The sequence below is a fragment of the Apium graveolens genome, chromosome 2 (genome assembly GCF_009905375.1).
Source record: "Apium graveolens cultivar Ventura chromosome 2, ASM990537v1, whole genome shotgun sequence".
Lineage (NCBI taxonomy): Eukaryota > Viridiplantae > Streptophyta > Magnoliopsida > Apiales > Apiaceae > Apium > Apium graveolens.
In genome coordinates this window covers 72318333-72344631 of record NC_133648.1, presented here as the reverse complement: position 1 = coordinate 72344631, position 26299 = coordinate 72318333, and the positions used below count along the sequence as shown (strand labels likewise).

General features: G+C 36.0%; 1 long non-coding RNA gene across 3 annotated transcripts; it reads right to left on the bottom strand.

Moving 5' to 3' along the window:
- Positions 1-2399: 2399 nt before the first annotated feature.
- LOC141707532 (uncharacterized) lies at positions 2400-5220 on the bottom strand. 3 transcript variants are annotated; one of them, XR_012569090.1, is made up of 4 exons: positions 5160-5220; positions 3913-5017; positions 3500-3797; positions 2400-2603 (listed from the first exon to the last, which is right to left on the bottom strand). It is a non-coding gene; the product is annotated as an uncharacterized LOC141707532 (long non-coding RNA). The 3 variants fall into 3 exon arrangements; XR_012569089.1 differs by having other exon boundaries at positions 3913-5196; XR_012569091.1 differs by having other exon boundaries at positions 3500-3794; positions 3913-5196.
- Positions 5221-26299: the final 21079 nt, after the last annotated feature.

Below are 26299 nucleotides of genomic sequence, written 5' to 3'. Positions count from 1 at the left end.
GCATTTTTCTTAATTGACCAAATAAATATTCTGAGTGTAGCATGTAATATTTACAGCTTCTGCCCAAAAATAAGTTGGTAACTTTGATTCTTCTAGTATTGTCCTTGCAGCTTCAATAAGAGATCTGTTCTTTCTTTCCACCACTCCATTTTGTTGTGGAGTCCTTTCTGCTAAAAACTCATGCATGATCCCATTTTCTTCATAAAATAACCTCATTACAGAATTCTTGAACTCAGCTCCATTGAAACTCCTTATTCTTCTAACTTTGAGATCGGGATGATTGTTGACTTGCCTTATATGATTTATAATGATTTCACTAGCTTCATCTTTAGATTTTAGGAAATATGTCCAAGTGAACTTTGAGAAATCATCCACAATCACTAGGCAATATCTTTTATTTGAGATTGACAACACATTGACTGGTCCAAACAAGTCCATGTGTAATAGTTTTAGTGGTTCTTCAATTGTAGATTCAAGCTTATTTTTGAATGATGCCTTGATTTGCTTTCCTTTCTGACATACATCACACAATCTATCCTTTGAGAACTCAACTTGAGGAATGCCTCTTACAAGATCTTTCCTGACTAATTCATTCATAGTCTTGAAGTTCAGGTGAGACAGTTTCTTGTGCCATATCCAACTTTCATCTTGACTTGCTTTGCTGAAAAGACAAGTGATAGAATTTGCACTTGATGAGTTGAAGTCAGCTAGATACACATTTTCTTTTCTCACTCCAGTGAGAACCACTTTGTTTTTCTTTTTGTCGGTAACAATAAAGGCTTCTGAATTGAATGTTACTGAGTTGCCCTTGTCACAAAGCTGGTTGACACTCAAAAGATTCTGTTTGATCCATCCACTAGAGCAACTTCTTCAATGATGATATTATATTTAGAAATCAAGCCATATCCCACAGTATACCCTTTTCTATCATCTTCAAAAGTGATACTTGGGCCAACTCTCTCCTTAAATTCAGTGAGCAGGGTAGAATCTCCAATCATGTGCCTTGAGCAACCATTATCCAGATACCAAAGATTCCTTCTATTTCCCTGCACACATTAAAATCAAATCAAGTTGATTTTGGTACCCAAGTTTCCTTGGGTCCTGCCTTGTTAGCCGTATTTTTAGGTTTCTTAGGCTTGTCATCATTTGAATTAGGTGATTGAGATTCAACCTTGGTCATTAGAGTAGGGCTTTGAAAACCATTCATAATTGCAGAATTATCATGCACAGGTTGATTAACATGAAATGGCATATTATTTGCAAACATGTTATTCCAGTATGGCATGCTAAATGGCATTTGAGGCATACTGAATGCAGCATAGTAAGAATTTTGTGCAAATGGCATATTAGCATATTGTACATTCAAATTTTGTGCAGGCATAACATTCATAGGCATTGTGGGCATGTTGAGAAATGAGGGAGGTGCAAACATGGGTGCAGGCATAGCATATTTGCAGTTAACAGACAAATGATTAACACTACCACACTTAACAAAGATTTTTCTAGGTGCATATTTATCAGGCGTGTATTTGTTATATTTGTCAATTCCTACTTTCCCATTCCTATTATTTTTTCTTTTGGAATCTACTTTGACCTCAATTTTCTCCAATCTGTCACTCAGTTGCTTCATTGACAGATGCCCCACATTGACTCTTGTGTTTTCCTTGACTTGAATTGATTCACCAGCACTACTAGAAAACCTTCAATAGACATCGGCCATAATCCGATATTAAAAGTTTTCCTGACCGATGTCTATGCGGGTGTAGATAAAGGTACCCCCATATGACATCAGTTGTGAACTAATGTCTGGGACCAACTTTAACATCGATTCTGGATCAAAACCCAATGTATATTCTCTGTTTTTATACAGAAACTGCATTACAATCTTTTCAAAATAGCTTATATATGATCTAATTATGAACCTTAACTATTAAATTACAAACTATAAATCAGTATTTACATCGGTTTTAAAAATAAAACCAATGTCAAAACCCGCTTTAACATCGCTTTTGAACAACAACCGACGTAAGTTCTTATTTTTGACATCGGTTATAGTTTCTGACCCGATGTGTTTTTTCCTTTTTAACATCGGTTTAGTTCTGGAAACAGTAGTCTAGCTACCTATATAACATCAGTTTTAACATTTAATCGATGTATTTTTTATAAGTTTACATCGGTTTTCTTTGTAGTTTTGTTTAGGAACTGATGTCCATATACCTTTTTAACAACAGTTTTTAAGAAATTTCGTGTAGTAAATGATGTCTAATCATAGTTTGGACATCTGTTTTTAGAAATTCTACGTAAAAATTGATGTTTGTGAGCCTAAAGATTAGCCTGATTGCCCCCAAACATACCAAATATCAAAACAAAAAATTAGCTAAAACGTAAACACAAAAAAAATAAATTAAAACCTCCAAACTCTGTAATTATTAAAACACATATCGTCTAAGTTTACAAATATTTCAACATAACTAATACGCATAAGTTTGAAAGTAACGGAGCAAAGGAGCTAGCTACATGAATCCTTCGATGTATATAGCCAAAAGTCTTCGTACGAATATCAAGATCCTTGCTATTGTAGGATTTCCGAATCTTGCTGACCACTGTGAACATTTAACGGAAAGAGAAACATTAGTTAAAAAATTATGGTACTAAAACTTAAAAGGTACTTAGCAATTACGTATATTATTTGCATCAAACATATGTTAATCATCAAACTTTTAAATTATTACACAATTTGTGGAAATCATACATAGAAGAGATTAGGTCAGTAGTGTGTACAATATATATTAAAAAAGAGATTTTTTAATGGCGTGTATATTTATTTTTATATTTTAACAAATAACCATTAAGAATATTACTTGGAGACATATGTGGACTAATAATTAAGGAATACAGACCGAATGAGGAAAAAATAATGGCCTTGTATTTAATGCACGGAATAAAATCTTAAGCTCTGGTATGCAGCCTAACACAGTGTATAAGCGTTAAAACAAATGGACTGCAGAAGACACCATAGTAACCAAGCATGTACAATACAAACAACAAAGTTATCTTTTTGTAAAAGAGGTGCCAAAGGTTATCTTTTAAACCTCCAATTAATGTCTTATTATTTCTAGTCAGCACGGTAAACTTTAACATATGATGCAGTAATTTATCCACTTTACCTTCACCACATTCAACATGTGAGAAAGCGAGGTGAACATGATAATAGATATGCTCACCACCAACCCACTCCTTGGGAGTCTAAGTCGTTTATTGTGTTATTCTATTGTATTTTGACACCTCTATTTACAAAGTTTATGACTAGATTTAAACACTATTTCATAAGAGTATAATCCAAAAGCGCGCAAAAATTGTGCGCAAAACCTTCATAAGAAACATCTGTACACAGCACACTGTACTTCAAACAACATGAAAAAGATGGACCAAGTTTAATGTCACAGAGAAATCTATGAATGTACCCCCATATATTTAACTATTTATGATGTGATTCTACCTGTTGCTGCCACAGCTGATTTGGTGGTATCATAAATGTGATATCGCTCATCCACAGATTTGACTGCTCCAACCCCTGCATAAATCTTATCAGTGAGGCCTATCCTCTCGCTCAGCTCAGCAACCTTTATTGTTGCAGTTTCTGAAACTTGATGAGATTCATTAAAAGATTTTTCTTTGCTCAGTGCTCCTACTCCGAGTACATATCCTTTGGATACCATGGATTTCACTACATCTTGAGCCAACGACACTGCTTCTCCGGCGGAAGGAACAGAACGATTACCTTCCGGAACATGCTGCTGAGATGGTTGTATAGATTAGTGAAAAAAATAAAAATTAACCTTGAGATTACAGAGACAGCACAACATTGCCCGTCTATAAGACTATAACGATATCAAAAATAAGTGCACATACAGTTTCACTGCTTTCATCTTCTAGCTTCCATGAAGACCGATTCCAGATATTAAATTCATCTTCAGACTTTCCCCAGTTGGTTATGCAAACAGGTTGATCCAAAATACTATCTCCCTGAGACAAATCAAAATATGTTAACAATAAGCTATTAATTTAATCTGCAGGGGAGAACAATATTATCTCTTTTGGAGCTCCGAAGAAGATCCAACATCTGTTCTCGAGTAACCCAAGCAGGAAGGCCATCATGAAGTTCTTGTAACAATTCCTTTGTGTTATTTTCATTTACCAGAACAGAATCCTGCGGACCAAGAACTTGATCTCGAAGTCCGGGATCAGTAGTCTTGAAAGTTTGAACTTCATTAGAAGCTAACTCTTTCTCTTCAATCTAGACTATACTAGCATTTACAATCTCATCACTACAATTTATTTCCCCTTTATAAAAACTCTTCAGAAAATCTTGCTTGATGGCAATTTCATCAACCAAGCCAGCAAAATGCTTCTGCATTGCACGAGCATGCTTACTATTCATGAACATCACTCTCCAATTCATCCTCCGTAAAAACCCCGTCCTCCCCATACCCCAAAACCCCGAAAATATCCATTTTCCTCTTATCAATATGTATTTTCCTACTACACATCTTCGAAATCTCAACCAAAATCCCCTCCTTCCTAATAACATAAGTACCAACAAGAAACAAAACCGACGTCGACTTTTCCATATTTTCAACACCAATCATATTAACAACTTCAACAATATAATCAATAGACTTATCTTGCACCAGAAACACAAATTTCAGATTATAATAAGTAGTATCCAAATAAACAACATCAGAACCAATAAATTCAGTAAAAGCATTCTCTAATTTTATTTCATCACAATATTGAAAATCGCCAGTATGTACATATCTCTTTAAGCTTCGACAATATCTCTTTTGGAGCTACGAAGAAGATCCAACATCTGTTCTCGAGTAACTCAAGCAGGAAGGAAATCATGAAGTTCTTGTAACAATTCCTCTGTGTTATTTTCATTTACTAGAAGAAACTCCGATTCTGAAGCTTTGAATCTTTAAGCTTCAAACACGAATAAACTCCTCAATCTTCAAATCTGTTAAAAAAAATTGAAATAAAATAAAAGAATGAACAATTAAAAGAAAGATAATAGGAAAGAAAGGGCAGATGTGAAAAAATTGTGAGGTTTAAATAGAGTTTGAAGGTGTAATTGAAAAAAAATGAGTTCTAGGGTTTACTTTAGAGCAGCTGTGAGAGAAAGGGGGAGAGGGTAAATGTGCCCGTTCTTTTGGTTCTTTTAATTTTATATTTTTGTCTGATTTTTTTATTTTTATTTGGAAAAAGGGGAAGACAGATGTAACATTTCAGAAAAGCGAGAAATATTAGGGGGAAGTTATTTGGTAAAAATTTGGCTAAGGCGGGGGGAGAATGGGATCGCGCTTAAATATTTAAACATGAGTCTTAGACATCGGTTAAAGGATAAACCGATGCACAATTTAGTAAAAGACATCGGTTCTATTACAGCCGATGTAAAAGAGCCCTTTTAACATTGGTGTCATTAGAAACCGATGTCTAAAGGGCGATGTCTAATGCACTTTTTCTAGTAGTGCAGTGACAAAGTTCTTGGAAACTGATCCATATTTTTCAATGAGTTTGGATAATTTAGCTTTGCTAATTGGTTTTCTTTTATTCAACGGATGTGGTTCTTTGTCTTTCGACGGATAATCCCTTTTATCATTCGATGGATAATCTTCATTAATCGTTGAATCCACATTCGTTGAGTCCTTCTATCAAACCAGGATCCAGTTTCTCCTTGCTCTTTTTTCAGGCTTCTTCACAGAATGATTCTATACCTTGAACTTTAGCAATTTGGGTATGAACATCTCTTGATGACTTCCAGGCCTTGATTACCTCTTGCTCTCATTCAAACCGCTTTCTTAAAATCTCTTCTTTCTTTAAAGATTCAGTTAGTTCCTCCTTAGCAATTCTACACTCTATTTGCAGTTTCTCAAACTCAACAAGTTGAGTTTCTAACACAATATTTCTTTCACTTATAAACAAATTATTTTCCTTAATTTTTATGTTTTCTTTAGTGAGAGATTTAAGTGTAACACGCAAGTGATATAATTCTGTGACATGTCATTTATAGCATCATTACACTAATCTTTAGAAAGGTGTGATGGATTAGTAGTGATTACCTGATAGCTTGAAGAACTGAATCCTGCTTCATCTGATTTGGCCATTAGAGCTAGAATGACATAGCTTGTTTCTTCATCTTCATCTACCCCATCAGTTACCCAGTCATTTTCCTGAGTTATGAAGGCCCTTTCCTTTTGTTTGAGCAATTCAAAGTACTTCTTTTTATAATCCACAGGCTCAAACTTCTTTCTTTCAGAATCAGGCTTTAGGCATTCACTTGCAAAACGACCACTCAATCCACATTTGAAACATTTAAATTGGGTTTATCCACCATGTTTCTATTTGGCATGGTTGCTCCATAATTCATTTTGAATTTGAGTTTGGAAAACCTTCTTGACAGGAAATTTAGATGTTCATCTATGTCCTCCATTTCATCCTGACTGAGATGATCTTCATGCTCAGCCACTAGCCCTTTTCCCTTGCCTTCACAAACCCTAGACTTTGGTGCAGATTCCACAACTTCAACCTTCATCTCTTTCACTCTCTTGTTCAGCCACCAAAGCTGTAGATCCTCCCTTCTTCCTTTCTTTCTCTATCTGCTCATCTTGTTCCATCTCAAGCTCATAAGTTTTTAGAATGTCATACAGTCTCTCCAAAGTAAATTTCTTGTAATCTTGAGAATTTCTAAGAGAGACAGTCATAGGCTTCATTCCTTTGGTAGAGATCTAAGGAATTTCAGGTTTGAATCTTTTGTCTGATAGACTCTTCCATGCAGTTTTAGAGCATTTAGTAGTTTTTTGAAATCTACTAAAGATGTCACTCAAAGATTCACTGTCTTCACAATGAAAGTGCCCATACTGTTGGATTAGAAGTTGCATCTTGTTTTCCCTCACTTGCTCAGTTCTATCACATATGATTTGAATTGTATCCCAAATATCTTTTGCAGTTTTACAGTTGATGACATTGTCAAACATGTCTCCATCAAGACCATTGAACAGAATGTTCATAGCCTTCTTTTCTTTGTATACTTGCTCAATGTCTTCATCTGTCCATTCTGATTGAGGTTTTGGAACACTTTGCTCATTGCCTACAGCTCCTTCAATATTTGTAGCAGCTCTTCGAGGAATGTGAGGGCCTTTCTCAATGTAATCAACATATCTTTCATCTTGAGAGAGAAGATACAGGTGTATTTTCACCTTCCAATGGTGATAGTTGTCTTTATCCAAGAAAAGGATCTTCACAACAGCATCCTTCCTGCTCATGTTGTTAGTTGTTTTGATCTTTAAACTCTTAGTGTGTCAAGAGCTTGCTCTGATACCAATTGTTATTCCCAAACAATCTAACAAGTATAATTATATAAGGGGGGTTGAATGTAATTCTTGGTTTCTTTTCAATCTTTAAAACTTCTTGCAAATATAAATATAACTATGTATGAATATGCTAAGTGCGGATATGAAATATTCTAGTATTCAAAACACAAAGTAAATAAACAAGGATGTTTAAAAACTTTCTGGTGGATTGTCGTTTCCACCAGAGATATAAATAAATGTAGAAGATCTATGCGATACAAAAGCACATAGCTGCTTACAAGTGAATTTACAAAGAGAGAACTAAGAAATTCTTAACAGATTATGTCTTATCTATTTTTCAGTTCTTTCGATCGATAATTTTCTACTTGCTAATCTTGGTTTATATATCACCAAGTTACATGTGAAAACGACATACAAATAAAACAAACATGTCTAAGTCTAATCACATGTTTCTTCATTTCTCCAGCCAGCATCTTTGTATTTCTTCAAGTTAGCATGAAAATGAAAATGCTTCTTGATCTTCATAATCCTGATTACAGGCTACCACATTCCTTTTGTGTATAATCAACCTATATGACTGTCAAGTCACTATCAACTTCTATTTAAATTTAATATTCGTCGAAACTCTGTTGGATCATCCGTCGAAACTCTATTGAATCATCCGTCGAGACTATATTGGATCATCCGTCGGAAGTGACTTGGGTCATCCGTCGAAACCTTGTAGAAACATCCGTTGAAAGTATTTCCATAGTAGTAGACTCAATTTCACTTATGCAAAATTACAAGGCATCTAATATATACAATTATCCAACCTATTCTGCAAATTATTCTTGTAGCCAACATGACTTAGAATATCCTACAACTTCTAATTCTCCAAGACATTATAGTACACATGAATGTGCTACAAAAACTTATTTGAACATAAGCTACTCTTTTAACAGATGACAAGTAAGATTATCCGTTGAAAGCTACAAAATCACTTAATTAAATCTATTAAGGTGTTTTGGTAAAATATCATCAAGCATACAACATATTCCTAACAGTTATTCTCCACACTTCTGAACTGTAAAAAATACAAAACTTGAAATTGGTGTTGATATCAGTCCTTCCCTGTGAACGATACTCTAAAAATACAAATCAACACTTGTCCCAAGGTTAATATTTAGACTCACCTGTGTATGTAATTAATTAGCAAAAGAATATTTCATAATATTTTTAGTATACATATATTTTTAAAGAATAAGCTTAAAAATTAACACTCAATGAAATTTGATATAAAATATATAATTTATGTCAAAAGATTAGTTTTTTTTTAAAACAGAAAACTTCTTATTTTTCCAAATAAAATTTTACTGAGTAGTTGAAAAAAAGTCATCAAAAAGGGTTAAAATATTGTGACAGACAAAATTACTCCCTCTATTTCATATTATGTGTCATCTTTTGACTATTATATAGTTAAGTTGATCACATTTTGACCGATAATTAAAATAAATTTGTGTATTATTTTTATTAATTAAAATATGCCTTTTAAAGAGGATAATATATATTTTTAAATAATATAAATTTTGAAATTTATTTAATATTATATTAAGTATAATTTACAGTCAAAATTCAAATAATTTAACTATTTACTACTCAAGATCATTATTCTAAAAAGCGGAAATCGACATTGTTCGGTAGAATAACCTTTCAGTGATTAATCGGATAATCGATAATTAATCGGATTGAATAATCAGAGAACTAATCAGATATATTTAATAAGACATACAAATTATTAATTTATTAAACTAAATATATTAATTTTAAAAAATAGTACAATAATTAATCGGATTATAAAATGGAATAGACTTAACATATTAAAATAATTAATCGGATAATTAATCAGTAAAATCGCTGATTTTCAAAACATAGGTCAAAACAGGACATGACACGGTAGGGAGGAGTATTTAATTATTGTGTTCTTGCAATGATGAATCAATGGCTCAATTAGTGGCTTTGGAATACTAATCTAAGCCAAAGTTAATAACTTTCGGGCGGAATATGCTGAACAGTAGAAAGATGATTTGGTGATATTGAAGTGCAAAATTTAAAGTTTAAAATGACATGCCAGTATGCCATCAAAAGGATCGGTATAAATCCTTAAGTTGTGCTCTAATGAAGTGGCAAATTGATTTAGACCAATTATTCTGCTAAAAGTTATTTACTAAATCTATTTTTCCGTTGTTTATTGAATTCATAATAAATATTTTTAAATAAAAATGGTTTTGATTATGTATCAATAATTCCAAAAAATTTAGTACGCTAAATATATAAAAATAAAAAGTGAAAAATTTAAATAAATAAATAATATTAAGATATTAAAATATATTTAATTGTTTACTCCGTTTAATCCCTAATCTTTGTATGGCATAAGGTTATCATTGGGCTCCTGGCAAAATTAAAAGTATTCATTGGGCTTAAACTATTTCGAATGTGTCATTTAGATGTTTGGCAAGGTTGATGAGCCAACGTTAAAGCCCATTAACGGAAGATTTGTTCAGGCCCACTGGTACATTCAATTCAGTAGAGCTCAAATGGGTTTAACACCTGAACTATACAATTTTTTTAGAAAAAAACATATGAGAGAAATTATCAAGTGTGCATGATGTAAAACGTTTGCTTATCAGTTTCTTATAGACATGTATGCCTATAAATTCAGTATTAATAAGTTGGAGGTTTTGATTTAGTTAAACACATGTAACGTAATTAATAAAATGGTTTGGTTCAACAAATCTTGGTATGAGCCGTATGTTTTGTCTATAAAAAACTCAGAAATAATGGTCGATTAAAATTTTCAATTCTGAAACCTATACTTGAGACTAGACCTGGCAAAATGGGTCTGAATCCGAAAAACCGAACCGAAATTCATAAAATCGAGATTCGATCCGAGATCCGAATCGTACAATCCGATAATTATCCGAAAATTGATTTAAACCGATTCGAAAAATATCTGAACCGAATATGACCCGCTATAAGCAAAAATTATACTTTAAATAATTTTTTGTTTATGATAACATACTTATTTAATCATATTCTTTTGTAAAAGTAAATTATATTATATAAAAAAGACTAAATTAAATAAAAAAGATATTTTAAAATCTCAAAAATTGAAAAAATAATTAAGTTATGATCCGAAAGTATCCAAACCGAATTTAATCCGAATTGAATTTTATCCGATCTTAATCCGAATTTTATCCGATTTTAATCCGAATTAGACCCGAACCGAATCACATCTGATACGATACGAATGGTCTTAAAATATATCATAATCCGAAAGTAGATCTGATCCGAAAATGATCTGATCCGATACCGAACCGGTTATCCGAATTGGCAGGTCTACTTGAGACCAATCTCCTCAGAGGGAGAGTTGAGTTTGAGGTTGGGGAATGATTTATGAGGTAAATAAATAAATAAATAAATATATATATTAAATTTTGATATATTATTTAATTATAATTATTTATTTTATTTTATACCAGTTAGTAAAATTTTATATTTTTAAAAAATAATAAATAACTGCTTAATAAATTAAATTATATTTTACCAATCAAATGCTTTATTAAATTTTTGTTTATAAGTTGTACAAAAGTTTAATTTCAATTTATTATATAGTTACACATAATATTAGAACAAAAATTGAGTTATCTTATATTTTAAATCAGGTATGTTCATTTTAACATCGAATCAAAAACATAATATTAAAAATTATACTCAACTCCATACTAATTTTACCCGATTTTTTATTTTAACTGATACCGACTTCGGGATCAAATCATCCCTAAGTGATTTCCAAGTATAAAAAATTATGATATTTTTATAAATATGTATAACTATTAACTACGTCTAATTACAATTATACCATCTTGCATTTCTATAAAGATCCTTTAAAGCTCAGGAGAATGAAATCCTACTTATTTCGGACGAAAATGGCCGAATATAAAATGCACCATGTGGTGGGACTTTAATATTTACTAGCTTTACAACCCGTACGATGCACAAGTCTTCATTATATTTTATATTATTTAAATTTATAATAAATTTCTTTTATATTTATAATAAATTTCTTGTTGGCGGGGTTTGAACCTGAGAGTTTGAGTAGTGTATACTATTTTAATACTTAATACTTAATATAAAAGATCTGACGGTTATAAATGAGAATAACCAGACTAACCAAAAAAAGGCATACCAACAAAAAAAAAAGCATACCAAATTATACCATATTCCAGTTATTATAATATAGTATAGATAGTATAGATAACGTCCCATTACATTCTATTAAATATCGCTAACGAATGTTATAATTACAGGGGTAAAATTAAAATTATAAAAAATAATAATTGATTTCATATGGAAAGGCTTATATGCAGTGGTGTTCTAAAAATCTACCGCCTAGGCGGTGCTTAGGAGTTATGCGGCGGTAAAACGTCCTGAATCGGATCTATACGGTGATTTAGCCGTTTTTTTGAAAATCGGCAAAATCGGGATTAGGCGGGAAAAATCGGTAATAGGCGGTTTAGGCGGAAGATAATTAAAAATCATTTATTTTACATTTTTATGATTTTAATTAATCAATTTCATAATTTCACACAAAATCATGCCAATTTCTAATATAAAGTATGGGTAAAAAGTAACAAATAATCTAATATATTTATTGTCTCACTTAAAATATAAAAATGACATATTGTAATTAGTTTAGAAATGTAAATTAAAATATAGTTAATATTGTAAACTTAATAATTAGTACATAAAACATGTCAAATGTGTAGATATTGTTTAATTACCATTTTAATTTCTTTTATCAAACAAATATTTGATATATTGATCATTATATAATTATAAAAATTAAAAATAATATTTATATTCTTCCGATTAATGTTCCGATTAATCACATTAATCTGTTTAATCAAAAATAAAATTAAAAATTATATAATATGTGTGTGTGTGAATATATGAGAGAGAGTGAGTGTGCAAGAGTGTATATTTTTCTAACCCCTAAACCCTTCAGCCTTGGGGGTATATATAGCCCAAAGGGAGGGTTTAGGGGTAGTTACCTCTAAATCAGGGCCGTTGGATATTAGGAGCAGAGGACGCCTGGCTTGGGTGGATTGCTTACACGTGTCCAGGGGAGGACCACCTCCAAAGTGCCCTAACAGCCTTCTGACACGCGCCGTGCTTGTCTGGTGTGTTGGTTGTTGATAGCTGTCATAGTCACGTGCCCACGTACCCTTCCTTAGCGGGTTGTGGGATGTGCATGTGTTTGCTGGGACCTCCCTCATGGTGGTCTTAGCCCTGACCGGATCGGGGCATGCAGGTGGATCCGGATCCGGGTCATAGGATAGATCCGGGCCTGGTCTCTCCATTTGATTGTTCTGGGAGAGGGGGGTCCTGGTCTATCGATCGAGCCTGGTATCCTTTAGATCCAGGTTGATTCCTAGCCGGGTCTCTTATACCCTATCATTTGCCCCCCACTCCCTTATGCAGATTTTCTGTATGAGGGAGTAGAATTAAATAGTTGCTTTAGGAGAAAAATTTCTGCTCCCGGTTGCCCCCCAATCCAGATCTGGTGTGGTAGATGCCAATCTGGGTTAAGGTAGGATAGTTGCTTAAGGAAAATTTCTGCTCCTGGTTGCCCCCCAATCCGGATCTGGTGTGGTCGATGCCACTCCGGATTAAGGTAGAATAGTTAAGAAAAATTTCTGCTCCTGGTTGCCCCCCAATCCGGATCTGGTGTGGTAGATGCCAATCCGGATTAAGGTAGAATAGTTGCTTTAGGAGAAAAATTTCTGCTCCTGGTTGCCCCCCAATCCGGATGTGGTGTGGTAGATGCCAATCCGGGTTAAGGTAGGATAGTTGCTTAAGGAAAATTTCTGCTCCTGGTTGCCCCCCAATCCGGATCTGGTGTAGTAGTTACCAATCCGGATTGATCTGTTCCTGTGTAGGCTTACATGATCCGGGTAGGAAGCTTTAGGTCCTGCGAATTTTTTGGAATTTGTAACGTTTCTGCTCAATTCCCCCCAATAATTTGAAATTTTGGCAGTTACGTTCCTTGAAAATAGGCCCCTAATGATGATGGGGTTTAATGCGCACACATACACACACACATATATATATATATATATATTGTAACTGTTTCTGGATCCAGTAAGGGCCTGCCACATGGAAGGGGTGGTTATCCTCCCCACCCCTATAAAAACCGCAGCCCTCTTTCTCTCTTCTTTCTTTTTTATTCATCACCAAGATAAAAGAAAAAAGCTATCTCTTTATCTTCTCGATTTTCTTCGGAAGTTCGTACCTCTTCCACCGCTGTTCCGTCGTTGCTCCGTTCGCCTATAACTTGTAAGTTTCATTCCTCTTTTCTTTTTTCTTTTTGCTTCTCGATTTCCCTTTCTTCGAATTTTTGCATCTTCACATTTGGGTCTTGCATGCTTCGGGTTTAACGGCTGATTTGTTTGGTTTTTGGGTCGTTTCTGTAGTGTATTTGCTCATTTCTTGTTTACCTATGTTTAGATCTGCGATTTCTTGTTTTTTCTTTTTCCGATTTTGGTTATTTTTGGTTGGACTTTTCTGGGTTTGCTATGTTGTTCTTCGTGTTCTTGGTATAAAATAGTTGTGTATATGTAAAAGTGTGTGTGTTTTGCTCTTTGATTCTCAAAATAACTGTTTATGGGTTAGGGTTTTTGCTTTGGACCCGGGTAGGGGGTATCAGATCCGGATCCAGTTTAGTATATTTGGGTAGATGCATGCCTTAGGATTTGTAATTTGTGTTTGGTTGCTCTGGATCCGGGTCTGGGTGTTTGCCATGAGGATCTGGGTACATGGGTGTGGTTTTAAGTTTTTGGTTGCTATCGATCTGGATCTGGGTATTTGCCATCAAGATCTGGGTCCATGGTTGTTTGGTTTTTTGGATTGTAGTTAACATGATCCGGATCGTCGATGTTTTTCCGGGTTGGACTTGCATTGGTGGTCCGGATCATTAGGTTATGGTAAAACTAACATAACGTACCTGATCCGGACCGCTTAGTAAAATGAATAAAATCTGTAGGGCCCAGGCTAACTGAGCTTCATTTTAATAGGTATATGGTCCGGACCAAGGAGCGGGCTAGGAAAGTCTATAACTGCTACCCCAACTTTTCTAAAGGAGAGAGTGATCCGGATTCGTCTGGTAGAGAACATATCCGGGTAGAGATGGTTAAGAAAGCCTCTCCTTCCACCAAGATAATCTCAAAGTTTCGGTATAAGAAGATGCCGGGAGGCTCAGTTCCCTTCACGCCCGAGGGGTATTGGATAGATGTGAAGTACCATTTTATTGAAAAGCCGACCGAGATCGAAAATGAGGTCTATTATAGCCGGGTTAGATATGACAGACAGCCCAACGGTCATCCCGGGGTATATAACCAGGAAGCTCTCGAGAGGATGTTTGCTGAGTTCCCTATAAGCCGGGATCACTATCAGTTGAAGGACTCGTTCTCTGAGGCGGATCCGGGTGAGATGAATGAGGCGGTCCGGGCTGCTTTCCAGTTGACTCCTGATATTGAGTGGAGATGGCCGGAACCCCATGAAAGGATCTATCATCGGCCGGAAGATGGTTTTGTCCCGGTTTGGATGGAACATCTCAGATCCGGGTAGAGCCCCCGGTGCCACATGTTCATCAAGCACCTTTGCAAGCATGTGTACAGGATATCCCCGATGCAAATCACTCCGAATGGGATAAAGTCGATGACCTGGTTCATCGCTTGCTGTAACAAATCCGGATTCCTGCCTACTTTGAAGCTCTTCCACCAGATTTTCTATCTCTAAAAGTTAAGTCAGAAACCTTTCTATGAGATCAGGTTCTGGGCCTCGGAGTGTGGTTATGGCCCGGGTAGAGCCAAGCAAATAATGCACCAGTCTTCTTTGAAGTACTGAAATGGGGAGATCATCCTTTTGAAGGGATATGACTTGGCTTATCTCCCTTATTTTACAACTGAGGGAGTTCAAACTAAGTTCAACCCGGCTGTGCTTGAGGACCGGGCTGTTACCCAAATCAGATGTTTCTGTGAATCTCTCGAGTTCCAGCCGACTCGGGACACATTTATGAACCATAAGCTGCTTTTTAATCTTTGTTAGGTCCCAATGTGTTTGTAGAAGGGGGGTTGAATACAAACTACACCGAATAATCGAATTTAGTGCGGAATAAAAAATTGAAACAAAATTCAAGTTAAATAAAAATATTATTAAACTTGAGAGGTGTTACAACAACTGTATCGATTACAAGGAATTAATCTCAAATTAATTATCACAAATCTAGAATAAATTCGACATGAACTTTTTCTATTTTTGTAATAAAAAGATTCAAATGCTAAACGCAATTTGAGATTAAGTTCTAGGGATTTTCATCCGCTAGATTGTTACATAAGAACAAGATAAAGATTTCTAGTTGATTGGATTTAACTTTACAATCTAGAAATTGATCTTGAAGTTTTGCAGAGACGATGAAATATTGTTCTGCTTCTTTTTCTTTTGTTCTCGGGTTCTGTATTGTTGGATTGAATGAATGTGTTCTGCTTCTGCTTCTTTTAATCAAACAACAGAATAGAATGAACTGCAATGACAATCGGTGAGACAATCCAATTGTACTAGCAAGACAATCTGTTGAACTGGAGAGACTTTCGGTATGACAATTTTTTGTACTAGCAAGACAATCTAATTGAACTAGCAAGACAATTCTCTTCCAGTGTAACTTTCGGCAAGACAATTGTTTGTACTAGCATGACTTTCGGTATGACTATTGATTGTCATATCGATTGTCATACTAGTACAATCAGTTTGACTTGCTGAATTTAAATGAATTTTAATCCAATTTAAATTCTGAAAATCCTTAATATTAATTCTGAATTAATTAATCAATTAATTTAATTAATCAAATAAATTAATCTTTGTAGATATAATTTATTTTCTTAATTAAATTATATGACTTAATTAATTAATAGAGAATTAATACTAACCCTGAGCATCAACCAATCTTCTGAATATCTTCTGAAAATCACTGAGAATTATGAATCAATTCCACCACTTCAACGTTGACACTCGATGTACTGTCTGGTTCATGAGTGACTAACTTCCGTGACGTTTCTTCATGTCTTGACTTTGATACTTTGATTTTCTTCAGATTAAATCCTTGTAATTAATGATACTCTGACGAGATCTCTGTCACTTGATTAAATCCACACTCTTGATTTATATCACTGAGGCATGATCAATTTCTTGAACTTCTTCCAGTGAGTTAATTCCTCAAGTCTGTAGATGAGCCTTGTTTCTGAATCCTTTGACAGATATTACTCTGTGAGATCTCTTTTGATGGTAGATCCACTATTTACTTATTACATTCTTATTTGAGTTGAGTTGAATCCTCGAATATACAAATAGGCTATGACATATGACTTACAATCTCCCTCTATTTGTTTGTTAGACAATAACACACAAATACCTAGAGGATAACTCAACTAACAAATAAGAAAAAGATATAAAAAGAAATGCAAAGTAAATAGTAGAAAAGTTCTGGACTAGATTTAACATTTTCCAGATTCCAAGTAGATGTTCCTCTAGACTGAACATATCTTCAAGTAGTTCCATCTTCATTTGTACAACCACATTTCCTATTGAGAAGCCCATATCTCTCTTGCTTCTCCCCCTATGAGAATCAACTGATTAAAGAAGATCACCTTCATTTACCACCTCTCCCGTACAATAGGATCCGCAGATAAAAGCCAATGGTACTCCCCTTTTGAAAACAGCTTCTTCCCTTACTAGAAAATCACCTTGTGTTTACCACCTCTCCCGTACAATAGGATCCGTAGTTACAAACAACAATGGTGTGGTGTAGTGTACATGTAGGATCTTTTTCTTCCTCTCTGCTATTTCTCCCCCTTAGTTGAGGAATCCTCCAAACTATTACTTATGCTTTTATCTCCCCCTTAAAGAAGGAATGTATGCCGTTGTCTGAAGGAGTTCTCATATTCACTTGGTTGGAAAAGAAATAACAAGTAGTTTCTCTTTCTTCCTCATTGTGAGTGTGTGGTTCTGTTTAGTGTACCTCACATGAGTTTCGCTCTTCTCTCCACTCGTGTTAACACTCATTCTCACAAGTGTATCACTCTTCTCTCATAGCTCCATAATCCAGCTGTACCTGCAAGGGAGTTCACATGTCGTGCAATGGGAGTTCACAAATCTCCATCCTGGTTAAACTCGTCAGATGAATCTGAGTCATAATTTACAAGTTGCTAGTTTCCCTTTTAGGGTTCCAGATTTAAATTCTGGGAAGGTAAACAATGATCCATCGAATTTAGCATAAAGATCAAAGTTCCCTTCTAATGTCGGTGAAGACATTTCCTTGTGACTCATCAGGTGATATCTGAATCATTGTCAACAAGTTGCCGATCTGCGCCTATGTCAGATCCACTATCCGCAGATGCATCCAGGGGATTTAAGCCTGGGGAGGTAGACACTGACCACTGACATATGGCTTTTGGATCAGTATTCTCTCCTAACACCTGAAAAGGTAATTGGTCCATTAACGAACCTTGAACAATCGAATCTGACCTTAAAATGGTCGAAACTCTTGTTTCCGTCAACTCATCCTTTGTGTGTGTAACCTTTCCTTGTGCATTAAGAATTATTTATATTTGAGGTGGTGACACTACATAGGATACCTTGGCTGACAGGAAAATTTCAATAGACGCACCATGTTGAGAGAATGAATCTAGTAACTGTTTTTGTGCCTTTTCAACCATTACATCTTTTTGAGAAGATGTATGGGGGTTAGTAGTTGTCTCGGTTTAAATACTACTCATCTTTATAGGAGACAGAGCTACTGGGTTGACTACAGAACCTTCCTTATGTGGTGCACTAAGGCACTATCTCCCTCACGCTCATTCATACTACATTTAGTGGTAAGAGAATGTTGGTTGGTTCTGTTTTTGTGTTTGTCTTTACAGTCCGAGATAGATGTTGTGGGTTTTCAACCTCATGACTGTCAATGAAAGAAAGTCATTGGAGACTGAACCTGTATCACAGAATATATGGCACTATAGAGAAAATGATGTACAACAGTGATTTTAAAAGATTTTTCATGAAATAAGAAATCACTAATGTAGAAAGAAGTTTGATTTTGTTTTTCAATATGAATGAGTTTTTGATAAAACATTGATCACTTAGGGTAAAGTCTAAGTAATTCTCATTCATGTCAAAAGCTCACAAATATCTGCAACATAATGTTAACAAAATATCATTGACCGATACTTGTCAGGTACTTTAGATACCAACTGTTATGTTGCATAATATTTAAAATAAAAATAAAATAAATAAACATAATAATACAATACAAATATCAATGAATTAAATACCAAATATCTATCAACAAGATATCAGCATTCAATTTCATATATCATACAATATTTACAATTACAGAAAATACAAATAAAAACTTATATAAATATAGCAAAAATATAGAAACTATTTACAAGTTCAATGATAACATTACCAGCTTGCAAACAGCCATATCCCTCGGATAAACCTCTGCTGTTATCTCCAAAGGTAACCAGGGGGCCAGCTTTCTCAATCCACATTTGATAGCAGGGCTCTATCTCCAGTCATATGTCTTGATGATCCACCGTCAAGAATCCACACTCCTGGTTTCACCTGTTTTAATGCCCTGCAACACAAATAGATTAACCCTTTTTCGGAACCCAAACTTGGTTGGGCCCGACATTCTTGTAGAACTGTCCTTTGTCAGGCAAAACAACATTTTTAATTTTAATTGTCTCAACTTTCTCAATGACTGAACATTTGACCTTATAAACAGCCTTAACAAATTTCTGTTTAAGCTTAGGCACAAATGTCTCCTTTCTAGCCTTAGAAGGACTAGCAGTCTTAGACCTATCATGCTTCTTGTTATTCACATGCTGACAAGGAGTAGTCTTATCATTAGAAACATGCTTACCATTAAAATAAGCATACATCATATTAAAAGCACAAGACATACAATTAAAAACACCACATGCTTTATGAGAGTGATTAATAGCAGGCAATTTATGCATGGCAGACATGGCATTTTTGTTATCCAACTCATGTGTGTCTGAGTTAGTCTCAGTTGCTTTCACAACTTTGACTGGAATTTTCGACACACTTGACTTGGAAACAACCTTCTCATTAGCATGATCTTCAACATGTATTTCTTCCTGAATAACAGAAGAGGTCGCATCAAATGGTTCAGCAATTGATGGTTTATAGAGGGGTTCATCAACACCCTTAAGCACATGTGGTACTTCCCTCCCTTTAGCACAGACACGAGGAGGGGAGTTTATGCCTAATTCTCCAATAGCAGCATTGTAATCATAACATATTCCAGATGTTTGATTAACAACTTGCTTACTGTAGAACTCTTTAGCCTTCGAACAAGAATTGAAGTAGGCTCTAACCTTAGTCTCAAGACCGGTGATCTTGTCTTTGAGAATAGTTTCGAGTTTTCTGTAACAGTCAACTCTATTCTCTAGAAAAGATACTTGTTCTTTTAATTTGTCTTGATTAATATGCACAAGTCCTAATTCATTGACCTCTTTCTCAAGGTCTTTGATCTGTAAACTTAACAGTTCATTATCACGACGTGCATTATCTAAGTTGCCTCTTAGATGATAAACCATTTCAGCATCAGAAAGTTTTACCTCTATTCTTGACGATGAAGCATTTCCATCAATAGCCATAAGAGTAAGATTTCCTTCTTCTTCATCTTCACTGTCAGTATCATCCCAGCTTCTTCCCTTTGCCAGATAAGCCCTTTCAGAGTTCTTTCTTACTTGCTTTGGCTTCCTACATTCTGTGGCAAAGTATCTCAACTCATTGCAGTTATATAATCTAATGGTGCTCCGATCAACCATCCCTGTTTTGTATCCACCACTGCTGGTGTTAGAGGATGAAGATCCACCTTTCTGGAATTTGTTGTAGTTGGACTTGTACTTAAGCTTGGGATTCCTCTTGAATCTAACATGGGAGAATCTCTTGACAATTTGGGCCATTGACTCGTCTTCCAATTGCTCCAGCTCTTCCAAGGAATAAAAATCATCACTTGATTGATTTGTAGTAGGAGGATCATATTCTGCTACTAACATATTTTCCTCAGCCTTGGAACACTGTACCATTCTCTCCAATTGTTGAGATTGTTGTTGTTGTTGACCTTCAGCTACAAGTGCAGTAGATGTGTTGACCATTCTATCCTTCCTGTAGACTTCCTTCTGTTGAATCTGCTCCAACTCATAGGTTTTTAACACTCCATAGAGCCTGTCCAAAGAAATCTCACTCAGATCTCTAGCTTCTCTAATGGCAGTGATTCTATGTTCAAGATGAGTTAGCAGTGTTAAAAGGAACTTTTTGTTGACCTCCCTGATTGAATAAAATTTTCCATTGATGTTCAGGTTGTTGATCAACGCATTGTACCTCTCAAACACTTCAGTAATTCCTTCTCCTGTATTTGATTTAAAATGTTCATACTCAGAGGTTAGGATCTCCAACTTGTTCTCCCTAACTTCCTCTGTGCCTTCATTGATCACCTCAATAGTTTCCCACATGTGTTTGGAATTTTTACAGTTCATCACATGTCTGTTCATCAAGGGATCAAGGGAATCAATTAAAATTAATTGAAGGCTGGCATCCAAGGAGGCTTCTTCTTTTTCATCAGGAGTAAAATCTTCAGGATTTTTAGGATAGGTTCTGGCTTTGGTGATCACAACATCATCTACTATCACCTCCGGTTCAATAACCATCGCAGTTTTTATCCCCTTCTTTAACAAGTTTGTATATTTGGGATTTGCCACTTGTAAAAACAAGAGCATCTTCTTCTTCCACATAATATAATTCTCTTTATCAAATTATGGAATATTAACGGTTCCAACTTTTTGTGAAGTCATTATGAATTTTTGAATGAATAAAAATTCAAGGAGTTGAAAAATCACAAAAGTCTAGGATCTTGATTTGTTCGTTAATCAGAAGGCTCTGATACCAATTGTTAGGTCCCAATGTGTTTGTAGAAGGGGGGTTGAATACAAACTACACCGAATAATCGAATTTAATGCGGAATAAAAAATTGAAATAAAATTCAAGTTAAATAAAAATATTATTAAACTTGAGAGGTGTTACAATAATTGTATCGATTACAAGGAATTAATCTCAAATTAATTATCACAAATCTAGAATAAATTCGACATGAACTTTTTCTATTTTTGTAATAAAAAGATTCAAATGCTAAACGCAATTTGAGATTAAGTTCTAGAGATTTTGATCCGCTAGATTATTACACAAGAACAAGATAAAGATTTCTAGTTGATTGGATTTAACTTTACAATCTAGAAATTGATCTTGAAGTTTTGCAGAGAAGATGAAATATTGTTCTGCTTCTTTTTCTTTTGTTCTCGAGTTCTGTATTGTTGGATTGAATGAATGTGTTCTGCTTCTGCTTCTTTTAATCAAACAACAGAATAGAATGAACTGCAATGAAAATCGGTGAGACAATCCAATTGTACTAGCAAGACAATCTGTTGAACTGGAGAGACTTTCGGTATGATAATTGTTTGTACTAGCAAGACAATCTGATTGAACTAGCAAGACAATTCTCTTACAGTGTAACTTTCGGCAAGACAATTATTTGTACTAGCATGACTTTCGGTATGACTATTGATTGTCATACCGATTGTCATACTAGTACAATCAGTTTGACTTGCTGAATTTAAATGAATTTTAATCCAATTTAAATTCTGAAAATCCTTAATATTAATTCTGAATTAATTAATCAATTAATTTAATTAATCAAATGAATTAATCTTTGCAGATATAATTTATTTTCTTAATTAAATTATATGACTTAATTAATTAATAGAGAATTAATACTAACCCTGAGCAGCAACCAATCTTCTGAATATCTTCTGAAAATCACTGAGAATTATGAATCAATTCCACCACTTCAACGTTGACACTCGATGTACTGTCTGGTTCATGAGTGACTAACTTCCATGACGTTTCTTCATGTCTTGACTTTGATACTTTGATTTTCTTCAGATTAAATCCTTGTAATTAATGATACTCTGATGAGATCTCTGTCACTTGATTAAATCCACACTCTTGATTTATATCACTGAGGCATGATCAATTTCTTGAACTTCTTCCAGTGAGTTAATTCCTCAAGTCTGTAGATGAACCTTGTTTCTGAATCCTTTGACAGATATTACTCTGTGAGATCTCTTTTGACGGTAGATCCACTATTTACTTATTACATTCTTATTTGAGTTGAGTTGAATCCTCGAATATACAAATAGGCTATGACATATGACTTACAATCTTGGCTGTAAGTTTTCCTTTAATTTATGCTGCTCTTGATCCGGATCCCCCTCCCCTCCTGGAGATCCGGGTCATGTTTCCTTTTTTCTTTTTACTTGTGGATAAGTTGTTTGCCTTTGATCTGGATCTCTTTCACTCAGCTTGATGATCCGAATCAAGGTCCAGTTTGCTTCTTGTAATCTGTTTACGTAAGTCTTTTGCCTTTGATCCGGATCTCTTTCACTCAGCTTGATGATCCGGATCAGGGTCCAGTTTTCTTTTTTACTTATAATCTCTTTGCATGTCTTTTGCCTGTGATCCGGATCTCTTTCACTCAGCTTGATGATCCGGATCAAGGTCCAGTTTGCTTCTTTACTTGTAATCTGTTTGCATAAGTTTTTTTGCCTTTGATCCGGTATTTAATCTCCCTTTGTTTCATTTCTACAAGTTTGCCTCATTTCAACCGCAATTTCCTGAAGATCATGTCTTCTTCTGCTTATGATGCTACTTTCAACACTCTCGGGTTGGCCTTTAAGACGAGCAAGGGAGCCCCGGGTCCCGGATCTGGTTCCCCAGATATTGAGGGAGGAGCCGAATCCTCCGTCCCTCAGAACATCCCAGATCTGGGCCATGAGTCTGAGCCTGAGGTCCAGGAAATTCCGGGTGGTGATGACCCCCCGAGGAAGAAAAGAAAATCTGTCCCGACCAAGCCCCCCCGAGGCAAAGCTGTGGTTTCCAACCGGGTCGTATGTGAATCGGAAGGCAGAGGGCCAAATGGAGAGGCCGTGAAGATAGGTACCAAATCTCTAGTCGACCTTGCCGGGTTCATGTCCAGTATCCCCTCCGAAGATGACTGGGAAGAGGTTGAGGGATACAGCATGGCGGCTGCCTTGAAGAGGGTTACAGGTCAATGGGGGCAGGTGATTTCTGAATTTCTGAGTTCTTAGTTCCGGATTATTCCTTCCAATTCATTCTGTACTTAGCTTATCTTTTTTTTCTCAGCTCGGGAGTGCCATATCTATCTGCTTTGATGTTGCTTTTACTGAGATCCGGGAGGCCAACAACCGGACTAACATCGAGAAGATACGTGCCGATACTTTGAAGCGAGAGCTGAAGGAAGCCCGGGAGGGATTCCGGGTGGTGGAATCCGGATTAAATGAGAAACTGAAGGAGTCTGATGACCGGGCTGAGGGGCTTGCTAAAGAAGTAGAGAAGCTCAAATCCGAACTCGCTGCCAAAGAAAACTTGAACAAGGAGGCTATAATTGCCAAATTCAAGGCCAGTGATGTTTATGATTTTGAGGTCGCCCAGGCCGGGGTTCCTGAAGTCCGCAAATCATGGGTTGTTGCTGAGCATCATATCAAGACTGACCCCTTGGCGTCCTGGGAGAGCTTCATCCAGGAGTTTCTTGCTGCGAAGGCTGCAGTAGAGCAGGGTCAGGGGGAACCGGAACCCTACGACGGCCCCACCCCCATTTTCCTTTAGATCCGGACCAGCCTCGATAGGCTCATCGGGCCCAGCCCTATAATTTTACTTTTTACTAGGACTTGTGATTTTCGTACTTGAACTTGGGTCGTTTGTAATATTTGAATTTATTCCGGATTGATGGCAATCCGGATCATGCTTTTTAATTTTACTGTTGTTGTTTTGACCTTTTCTTCGATCAAAAAATATTTGTTTTTATTTCCATCTGCAGTTTTTGTTTTTATGAGCTGTCCGGATCCTTGCACAAATGCTCTTGATCCGGGTCGTGGCTAAGGCGCCCAACCCGGATTGGTTTTATATCCGGGTTGTTCCGGGTATGAAGCCTTATCCGGGTTGACTTTGGTTGTGTATTTTCGCTTTAGTCCGGGTATGATACCAACCCGGATTGATGTTTGCTTGTTTGCTTAATGTACTTAGAAAATATGAGTACATAACAGTTGTTTTTAACCCGAATTCGAATGCCTATCCGGGTTGCTTTTTGCTTTCAAATTTGCTCTCAATCCGGGCAAGATACCCTCCCGAGTTGATGTTTGCTTGTTAGGTTTATATACTTAGGAAATATAAGTACATGATGGTTGTTTTAATCCGGATTCGAATGCTTATCCGGGTTGATGTTTGCTTTTGAATTTGCTCTCAATCCGGGTATTATACCGTATCCGGATTGATGGTTGCTTTATTTACTTAGAAATTTTCTAAGCAAATAGTGGTTGCTTTTGTTTTTTGCTTTGAATCCGGATATTAGACTATATGCGGATTGATTTTTGCTTTGTTTACTAGTGATTTAAAAGTAAAAAATTTCATAGAAAGGAAAATTCTTTTCATTGAATTAAAAAATTTCTTCATACAAAATATAGGATCATAGATTGGTTGCTTGCCATAGGGTACAAGTTTTGGGTGCTTTTGGTTGCTTCTTCTGCTGGTAAAATTTTATGAGCCTGAGTCCATGCCATGTATTTGGTATCTCAGATCCATCCATGTTCATGAGCTTGTATGTTCCTGGCCTTAGAACTTCCATGACTTTATATGGGCCTTCCCACCTTGGCATTAGCTTTCCGGTGTTGGTGGGATCTAAAGCTTCTGTGTCTCGAAGGACCAAGTCTCCAACTTGAAAGTTTTTGACCCGGGACTTCTTGCTGAAGTGCTCTTTGGTTTTTTCTTTATACTTTTCCATTCTTGCCACCGCCTGGTCTCAGACTTCATCAATTAGCTCAATATTTGTCCTGAGCCCCTCCTCATTTGCTATTTCATCAAAGTTGATTGCTCGATGGGAGGGGGATCCTATTTCAATTGGTAGCATAGCTTCAGTTCCATAAGCCAGTTTGAAGGGTGTTTCTCCTGTGCTTGTTCGGGGGCTTGTTCTGTATGCCCAGAGTACGTTAGGCAATTTTCTGGCCATTTGGTTTTGCTTTCCCTGAGCCTCTTCTCGATCCCTCGGAGAAGAATTCGATTTGTTACTTCAACTTGGCCATTCCCTTGAGGGTAGGCTACAGATGACTTCTTGTGCCGGATACCCCGTTCTTGAAGGTAGGATTCAAATTCTGAACCAACGAACTGTGGCCCATTGTCTGAGACCAGTACTCTCGGGATACCGAACCTCATTAGAATGTTATCCATGAACTTGATGCAATTTTGCTGGTTTATTGTTCTCATTGCCTTTGCTTCTACCCATTTTGTCATATAATCAATTGAGACTAGTAAGTACCTGAGGTCTCCTCTGACCCTGGGGAAGGGTCCCATGATATCAATGCCCCATACAGCAAATGGGATTGGTGACAAGACTGAGGAGGGTAGGACTGGGCTCATCCAGGTGACATTGCTGAATAACTGACATTCCTTGCACTTTTTCACAAAGTCTATTGCATCCTGGTGAATAGTTGGCCAGTAGTATCCTTGTCTTATGATTTTATGAGCTAAGGCCTTTGCGGACATGTGATCTCTGCATATCCCTTCATGAACCTCCATCAGGCAATACTGTGCTTCCCCTGGGCCTCTGCACTTTAAGATTGGGGAGGAGAAGGTCCGGCGATAGAGTATACCCTCTTCGATGAAGAATTTTGCAGCTTTAG